The 9,581-nt window shown below is 44.5% G+C and overlaps 1 pseudogene; it reads left to right on the top strand.

Annotated features, from left to right (window-relative positions):
* Nucleotides 1–1,394: 1,394 nt before the first annotated feature.
* LOC123811307 lies at nucleotides 1,395–6,794 on the top strand (annotated as a pseudogene).
* Nucleotides 6,795–9,581: the final 2,787 nt, after the last annotated feature.

Raw genomic sequence — 9,581 nt, 5'->3', positions numbered from 1 at the left:
GTGGTCCTACATACCCACTTCATCCTCCCCAATTTCCTCTATTATTAACATCCTGTATTAGTGTGCTACATTTGTTATGATTGAAGAGCCAATATTGATACAAAATTATAAACTAAAGTCTATACTTTACATTGGGATCACTCTTCGTATTGTACATCCTATGGGTTTTAACAAATATATAATGACCAGTATCCACCATTAAAGTATCACATAGAGTAGTTTCACTGCCCAAAAACTGTCTGTGCTCCAGCTATTCATCTCTTCTTCCCCTCCAACCCATGGAAACCACTGATCCTTTTACACAGTCTCCATAGTTTTGCCTTTTCCAGAATGTCACAGTTAAAATCACACAGTATGTAGCTTTTCAGATTGGCTTTCTTCAATTAATAATGTGCATTTAAGTTACCTCCATGTATTTTCATGGATTGATGGCTCATTTCTTTTTATCACTAGAATTAACACTTAAATTTCATTAACATGTGTTTTGTAAAAGGAAGGAAGAGAGGAGTTTCTGTGGGTGCCCAGGACGCAGTGTGTCCTGTGGACAGAGCTGTCAGCACCAAGCCTGAGAAGCTGGTCCTGGCACAGGTGAGGAGTGGGGAAATGGCCGGCTGGGTGGGAGCAAAGGCGAGGTGAGGAGAAGAAGGGGCAGGGAGGGTAATGGAAGGGGAAGAGGAGGGACCAGATGGGATCTGTGTTTTGACAGCGTCACTCTGGCTGCTGGGTCAGCAGTGCAAAGTGCTGCCCAGGAACAGGAAATGTTAAGCCAGAGGGCAGCGAGGAGCCCGGAAGCCCGGATCTCTGTTTTTCTCAGGATGCCTACGGACAGACTGCCTCCTTGGGCAGGCAAACTTGTTTCAGGCTAAATTCTAATAATTGCTTCAGTTACCATTTAACAATATATGTGTCCTTCAGAGTAGCACATTTTTAAATGACTTCCTCTTTAATAAACATTATATTCTGTAGGCAAATTAATTCCAAGTCACCCACTGACACGTGGACTCAGCCACATGCTTTTTAAAAAAGTTATTACTGTCATTTGGTTTAAAGTGGGGTTTTCCCTTACCTTTGTTTACTTAGCAATTTAAAAAATTTTTTATTATAAAATGTACATCACATAAAACTTACTATTTTAACTATTCACTAGTTTACAATTCAGTGATACCAAGTACATTCACATGGTGCAATCACAGCCATCCACCTCCAGAACAGTTTTTCATCATCCCCAACAAAAATTCCGTACCCTAAACACCAACTCCCCATTCTCTTCCCTTCCAGACACCCACAACCATCTTCCTTCCTTCTGTCTCTATGCATTTGATTATTTCTGTACTTCATATAAGTGAAATCGTACTGTGATAGGCAGTTAGACAGACGTGAACAGAGCAAGAACGATGGGCCAGGTACAGAAGGCACCTGGGGCTGAGAGCAAGGGACAAAACTGGGAAAACAAGGACCTTGCCCACAGGGTAACCTTTCCTTCCCTAGTACAACACTGGTCAAGTGGTTTGGACCCCCTGACCTTTCCTCTCTAGGGATAACATCTAGGCCTCAGCTGTGTTTTATTTCCAGGCCCAGAAAGGCAGCAAAACCAGATAAGCAACATGGAGGCTAACCTCAGGACCAGTGCATTGACTAATGACCCCCTGCCCCAGCACTGACTGACTGATCAGGGGAGACCACAATGCATCCATTGTTGTTCAAAGTACTGACAGCTCCTTTCTTTTTGTTGCTGTACCCTATTCTCTCCTGTGGCCAGAACGATTTGTTTATTCCTCTCCTAGTTCATGGACTTTTGGATTGCTTCCAGTAGACTGCACTTTACTTTTATATCTTAACAATATAAATCAGAAGCAATTCTTCATCAGTTTATAGAGTTCTTTCTTATTCTCTTCCCTCCACTATTGTTTTCATTGTGGATTTTTATTTTATTTTACATTTTTATTGTATATTTTTATTACCATTTGTCCTCCTTACACCAACCCTGCAAGCACTAAACTGTTGTCCATGTCCATGAGTCTTTTTTTCTTTTTTCCCACCACTTTTAGCAACTTTTTCAAATAATAGCTTTTGGGGGGATATAATTCATAAAGCATAAAGTTCACCATTTTAAAGTATACAATTTGAGAATTTGTAGTATATTCATAAAATTATGCATGAATCAACACTTTATAATTCCAAAATATTCTCCTCACCCCCAAAAGAAACTCCATACCCATTAGCAGTCACGCATATCCCGAACCTTAGCTACTTCCTTTGGCTGAGGATTCGCATGTTTTGGACTTTTCCTGTAAATGGGATAATATAATATGTTGCCTTAATTGTCTGGCTTCTTTCACTGAGCCTGATATTTTCAAGGTTTATTCACATTGTAGCATGTACCAGTGCTTCATTCCCATTTATAGCCTTATGCATTTTATTGTATGAATATACCACATTTTAGTGGGCTCTGTGGCGCAATGGATAGTGCATTGGACTTCTAGTGAATATACCACATTTTGTTTGCCCATCCAGCAGCTGGTGGACTTTTGGATCTTTTCCACTTTCAGCTATTATGAACAAAGCTATGAATATTCATGCACAAATTTTTGTGTAGACACATGTTTGCCCTTCTTTTGGGTAGATACCTAAGAGTGAAATTGCTGGGTCCTGTGGTAACTCCATGTTTAACCTTTCAAGAAACTCAGACTTTTCCAAAGCAGCTGCCCCACTAGCAGTGGGGCTGCTATGTGAGGGTTCCAGTTTCTCCACATTCTCTTCAGACTTGTTACTGTTCACATTTTGATTCTGGCAATACTAGCGGTTGTGAAGTGCTACCTCATTGTGGTTTTGCTACTCATTTTCTTAATGGCTAATTGTTGAGAAGATTTTTAGATTTTCATGTGCGTTTTTTGGCCCTTTGAATATTTCTTTGGTGAAATATGTAGTCAAATATTTTTAAAGTATTTTTTAAGATTTTATTTATTTTTACAGAGGGGGAAGGGAAGAAGAAAGAGAGGGAGAGAAACAGCAATGTGTAGTTGCATGTCACACACCCTGCAGTGGGGGACCTGGCCTGCAACTCGGGCATGTGCCTGGACTAGGAATCGAACCTACGACCCTTTGGTTCACAGTCCGGCGCTCAATCCACTGAGCCACATCAGCCAGGGCTATAGTCAAATATTTTACCTAGAAGCGTTAGCAGTGGCAGCCCGAGTTGTAGCTGGCAGCGGAGGGGGGCGGGGGGGGGCCCTACAGGGAGAGCAGCGCTATGGGCGGGGGCGGGACATCACCACCGGACCCCAGGTGAAGCTCAAGACCACAATCTTGACCTACCAGAGCCACAAGAATTTAATATCTTTTTAACCTTTAATTCAGTTCCAAGGGCTCCAAGGGCTTGTCAAAATTCCCAAAAACAATCCTGTCAATGCAGTGCACACATCTAATTTCTATTTGTCACATGTGGGTAAAGACAACCGTCAGGGCGGCTCTGACTGCATCCAGCTAAGGTTCTCCAGCTCTGGAGCGCCCCCGCCAGACCGCCCGGGTTTTATACAGGATGAAGTCACGCACTGTGCCGCAGACGTCTGGCGTGGGTCGGCCGGAGGAAAGGTGACCCGGGCGGAGAAGGAAGCCCGAAACCGAAGCACAAAGGTTATCAAACCAGGAGGACCGTGTGTGGGGGGAGGATGCAAATTTGGACGCACCTCGGGCTGTTTCAGACGCGGTGCCTGAGGGGAAGGGGTGACCCCCGTGACACCTGCGAACGCTGGCAGCAGCGCCACACAGGGACGGGGCGATTCACGGACCGGCACGGAAGTCCTACCAGAAACCTGGGCTGCCGGAAGACGGTGTCCATCACACAGACAGGGACTGCCTCAGAGCGACTCGCCGCAGGTGGCCAGTCTGAACCCTGAGGACCTCCCATAAACCGTAAAGGGCTAGGAGAGATTGGTCTGGGTGCAAACTGACAGGGGGTCGTCAGCGCCGGTGCTCTCAGGAAAACTAAACGCACCTCGGGGCTGCCCGCACCGGCCATTCAGAATCTCCTGTAGAGACGCTGCATCTTCTCCTCAGTAACAGCTTTTAGATTCGGATTTCACTGACCCTTTAATGAGTAAAATAGCCCGTGGCCAGGTGGCTCAGTTTGTTCGAGCGTCATCCCGTACAGCAGAAGGCTGCAAGTTCAATTCCTGATCGGGGCGGGAGGGGGCGGGGAGCTAACCGAAGACAACTGCTGCGTGTTTCTCATTTCTGTGTTCCCCCTGCTCCCCCCACCCCCGCTACTCATCATCGTCATCATGTCTGTCCTCAGGTTTGGGTTAAAAAAAAAACCAAAACCCTTCAATATCTTACCTGACAGAGGGCCGCCAACATTAAGTCATGTCAATCCCAGCGGTGAAAACTCTGCTGTGGTCTCCGGCCGCCCCGCAGCTGCTGCCAGCCCCACCGCTGCGCCACTGCGCCAACCCACCTGCCCAGCTCTGGTCTCCTCAGACTGTACCTTCTCACTCCAGTTCCCCTAGCACTTCGGAAGGCCACTCAAGGGTGTGTGTGTGTGTCTGTGTGTTTAATTTATTTATTTCTACAGAGAAGGGAAGGGAGGGAGAAAGAGAGGGAGAGAAACATCAATGTGTGGTTGCCTCTCAGGCGCCCCTACTGGGGACCTGGCCTGCAACCTAGACATGTGCCCTGACTGGGAACCGAACCAGTGACCCCCTGTTTCATAGGCTGTGCTCAATCTGCTGGGACACACCAGCCAGGGCAAGACATACCTGTTTTTGTCAAAACAGTAGTATCTGTGAGGACCAGCAAGACAAATATACCTCTGGGACTTCTCTGGAAACCTTAGGCTCTGATTCAGTCCTAAGCCTATGGGAGAAGAGAAAACCATTCAGTGTCTCACCAAAAGTCTAAAAAGAAGTGTGAAAAACATGAGGAAAGGGACCAAATAAAGAAATATGACACAGAGATGATTGAGGAAGAGGAAGAGGACTTTAAAAGAGTTGAGGGAGCCGCCAAGCTGAGCAACTCCGGTCCAAATTCCAGGGAAGGAGTCAGGGAGGGTTACCTCCATGGTGCCCTCTTCAATAACTGCATTCCCAGAGCATTTGATAAAATATATTCTCTTGTCTCCTATGAGCAACACCAGAATTACAAGGATGACTTCAATGTGGAGTATGATGAGTACAGAGCTTTGCACACCAGAATGGAGACGGTAGCTAGATTTATCAAACCACATGCACAATGAAAGTGACTTTCTCCAGGCTCAAAGAGTATTGGGACGTTCATGAAGAAGTCTTACAAGAGTATCAAAAGATCAAGCAGCCTCATCCCACTTGCCATGAAGTTATTGCCTATATGAAATGTATATTCAAAGATTTTTTTCTTCATCCTGGATGCCAGGAATATAAAAAAAAAGCAGATATATTTAACCATAACATACTGTGATTCATCAAACAGCACAGACTTGCATTTCATGGGGTTTATCTATTGACATTGATTTAAACTATCACTTGTTTTATTATGTGGGAGCATAAGTTATGTCAAAAATATAAGGATTTGGGGGGGGCAGTGGTGAGGGGAACTGAAAGAGAGAAGTAGAGAGAGAGAGGGAGAGAAACATCAGTGGGTTGCCTCTCATACACACCTGCACGAAGGGAGCAGGACCAAACCAAAACCCACACAAGTGCCCTGACCAGAATCAAAGAGCAAGCATTTTCGAGTACAGGATGTTGCTCCAACCAACTGGCCAGGGCACAAAAGGTTTGTTTGTTTGTTACTTGTTGTTGTTCTACTCAACCTATGAACCTAGGAACAAAGTTCCTTCTAGAAAATTGTACTGAAAAACCTTCCTGAATTTAGGTTACTTTTAATATATACACCTGTGAACATGAGCCCTTGTTTCATATGGCAAATGTATTCCACAGAAGGAATCTACACCTGTCACTTCTGACACTGTCTACACCGTATGTTACAACTCTAAAATTTTGGTTAAAGTTTTAAACATAAAATTTTATTATTGAGGTTAATTATCCAATGATGGTATTCCATTTCGTGTTTAGCTTTAGCTTAACATATTTTGTAATATCGTCCACTTCTAGAAAAAGGGCAAGGAGGTTGGGCGGGTGAGTCTGGTTTAGGGGTGGCCTAGAGAGAAAGGAATAGGAGGCAGAGGGAGGTCAGGCTTGAAGCGCCAGGACAGGAGAAGATGCTCGGCAGTGGCCCCGGAGTTACCACAAGCGCTCTGGAACAGTCCATGGGCCGCTTCCCTTCTCACAGGAAAGGGCCTCTAGTACCTCCAGGTTCCTCCCCAGGGTGCTCCAAGCCCGGGGAGCTGCATCCCAGGACTGGCTGGGCTTCTTTCCCCGGTTGTTCCATCCCTGGGCCCGGGATCCCGGCTCCTTCCCAGGGCGGTCTATTCCCGCGCATGGCGGGCGGCCTCTCGGTGGCGGCTCAGTGCCGAGTGCCGGGACCCGGGCCCGGGTCGCGAGGTGCCAGGGTGTTGGCAGCCAACATCCACACTCCGACTGCCTCCCTCCTGGGCCTGTGCGCGCATACGCGTGCATGTTCGCTTCTGGAGTTTGGGCGAATATCCTGGTCATTTACAAATTACAGCTCCCAGCGCTCGGGGTGCTGGTTTCTCCGGCGGCCGTTTTGCAGAAGAGCGACAGGGAAGGGGGACCGCTGACGAGACTCCGGCGGAGGCCGCGAGGAGTGCGGCAGGCGGAGGGATGGGCCGAGGAGCGGACCCGCGGGAGCCGCGGCCGCCGGGGGCGCCCTTCCCGCCCTCTGCACTCACACTGGCCCATTGAGCTCCGGAGTCAGTTTGACTTCGGAAAACACACACGGTGGGACATTGGTATTCTTGAGAAATACATCACATCGTCAGTCACGGAAAGCACCGAGAGTGAACTGTGCTATGCAAGGCAACTTTCAAAGAAACACCAACCTAATAGAAATTCGGAGGAATACACCGTGTAAAGTTTTCTTAACTCCCTGGGCGCAAAATGAGCGACCACACTGGGCAGCATGATGTCATCTTCGAGAACTTGACCTCACAGATCGCTGTGGAGTTAGCGGCCTCTGATCAGGGCCTGAGCAGGAGTGGACATCATCCTCTCATGGGGCTCAAGAAACCACTCATGGACACTTGCGGGAAGCACCTTAGATCAAGTAAAAGAAGGCTTGAGAGGGATTACAAAAAGCCCAACAAAACAGCAGTATTTTCAGGAAACGTTGCTGATATGAAAGTTTTTAAAAGTAGATGTCGGAAAGGCATACCAACAAGCTCAAAAACGTCTCCATTGGCAGAGGACAGCAAAGGGGATTACTCCTCAGTTCTTTAAGACACTCCACCATGAGCTGCATAAATATTACCATCTTCATATTTCCAACATCTTTCAGAAAATGTAAGATATGGAGGGAAGGAGAATAGTGAGACCTGGAGAATCAGTGGACACGCGTAGGGGTTGATCAACAGTCAGTGGCAATCAATGGGAAGTGGTTGGATTGAATAGTAAAGGCAGCTGAACCAATAATCAGAAAAATGTCGCGGCTGATAATAGAAACTTTGGAGTCACAATTCGAGCCTTCTTGGAGACATCTGAGGATGACACGCACGCAGCCAGTCCAATAACCTTTCAAATTCCAGAGAAGGCAAACCAGAAGTCAAAACTGGTAGTAAATCCAAAGCAAAGCTATATTGCATAAAAATAAATGCCTCCCAAATTGAAATGGAAATCCTTTGTTTCAATGAGTCCATGATCTCCAAACCCCAAATTCACTGCCTCAAAAGACCAAAGTGTAGGGGTGCCACACCGGAGGACTGCAGCAATCTTCCACCTCAACAAAGAAGGAAGAAGCTATAAAAGAAAGCCAATGAATTAAATAATTTTCTTCAGCTGGTTTAACTCGAATCAAGTTTCTTTTGCTAAGATGGAGTTTTACATTGAAAGCTGAAACAGTTTACATTGTAACTGTCATTTGACATCTGATAAACAATTCTTTTGGCAGCATTATAAATAACCAAAAAATGTTGGGTTATTTATAAACATTATTTCTGAATAAAAAATATAGCATAATGGAGGTACAGAAGACTGCAGTTCTCTTATGTATATATGTCTGCCATAAATTGAAATAGGTTGGAATGTTACATTTGTAACTTAATAAATTGAACTATGCCAGCTTGTTAAATTTTACCATTATTTGTTTAAAGGAAATCATAAAAATAAAATCTTACCCCTCTCAAGTAAAGAAGTATATAAGAAAATACACTAAATATTTGTATTTCTCCTTAAATGTGGTTAAGATCATGTGTACTTTATCATGATTAGCCTATCATATCTATTTAATACCACACAACCAATTGAAAGCTGGAAAATTTGGTCAATTAACCTGTTGATTTTTATATATGATACCAATTGATTTTTCGACCAAACTGACACAGTATATCAAATGTTCTAATGCTGTACAAATGCACAGCATTAGAACAGTGCATACTTCTCAGTCATCTTGGTTCTGTATTAGCTGGAGGTATTGTGGCAAGAGAAATTGTGTTCGGCTCACACTTCTCTATGCTGAGCTATAACTAGAATGCAGTAAAATAGTAACTACCATAACAGACACAAAACCCTTCATATTACTTTCAAAGGGTAAATTTTTTTTTATTGTTGGCATCTTTAACACCTAAATTTTGAGCTTGCTGGACTTTTTTAAAAATTTATTTATTTTAGAGAGGGGAAGGAAGGGAGAAAGAGAGGGAGAGAAACATCAATGTGCAGTTGCCTCTCATGCACCCCTTGTTGGGGACCTGGCCTGCAACTCGGACATGTGCGCTGACTGGGAATCAAACCCATGACCCTTTGGTTTGCAGGCTGGTGTTCAATCCACTGAGCCACACCAGCCAGGGCTGGACATTTTTAAATGCAGTAAATGTAAATGTTCACTTCAAAAAGTAATATGATTAATTTTGGCCAGAATAAAATAAAATGTTCTCACCATCTTTAAAGAAATCTGGCCACATGAACAGACAGCTACCAGTGTTTAATCTTGCCCAGTAATGAGATCTACCCAGAGATCATAGAGAACCTGCTGTAAGTGGGTCAGAAGGAGGGCTTCAGGTTGAGACTTTCCTTTTTAAAAAAAAAAAAATTACTTTGGAAAAAAAACATGTGTTCATATCCTTCCTACTTTTAGAAAGGAAAATTACATTTTGGCTTCTACATGTAGGCTCATTTCATAAGCTGAGATCAGAGAATCACATGTGGCAGGAGGGATTCACGCTTGCCACTCTGGATGGTGGTGAATCAAGGTTCCAGCAGTGAGTTAGTTCATACTTACTAGGGTTACGACAGTGAATTGTAGCATACTTTACTTAATGACATCCTGACTTACAACTGTAATTTTTTAAATGTTGAAATTAAAACTTCTTTTTATTAAAATTATTATGCCCTCACTGACATGATACTGATAAATCTGCTTATCTTAATCCAGACCTCTTCAGCTTGGGCTGGGGGAGTCAGTCCTCATCTCTAAGCATTGTAACAAGAAAATCAGCCCTGGCTGGTATGGCTCAGTGAATTGAACACCAGCCTGTGAAC

The sequence above is a fragment of the Phyllostomus hastatus genome, unplaced genomic scaffold (assembly GCF_019186645.2).
Source record: "Phyllostomus hastatus isolate PE091 unplaced genomic scaffold, TTU_PhHast_1.1 phas_scaffold_78, whole genome shotgun sequence".
Lineage (NCBI taxonomy): Eukaryota > Metazoa > Chordata > Mammalia > Chiroptera > Phyllostomidae > Phyllostomus > Phyllostomus hastatus.
The sequence above is the reverse complement of the archived record's forward strand: the minus strand, read 5'-3'. Positions and strand labels throughout refer to the sequence as shown.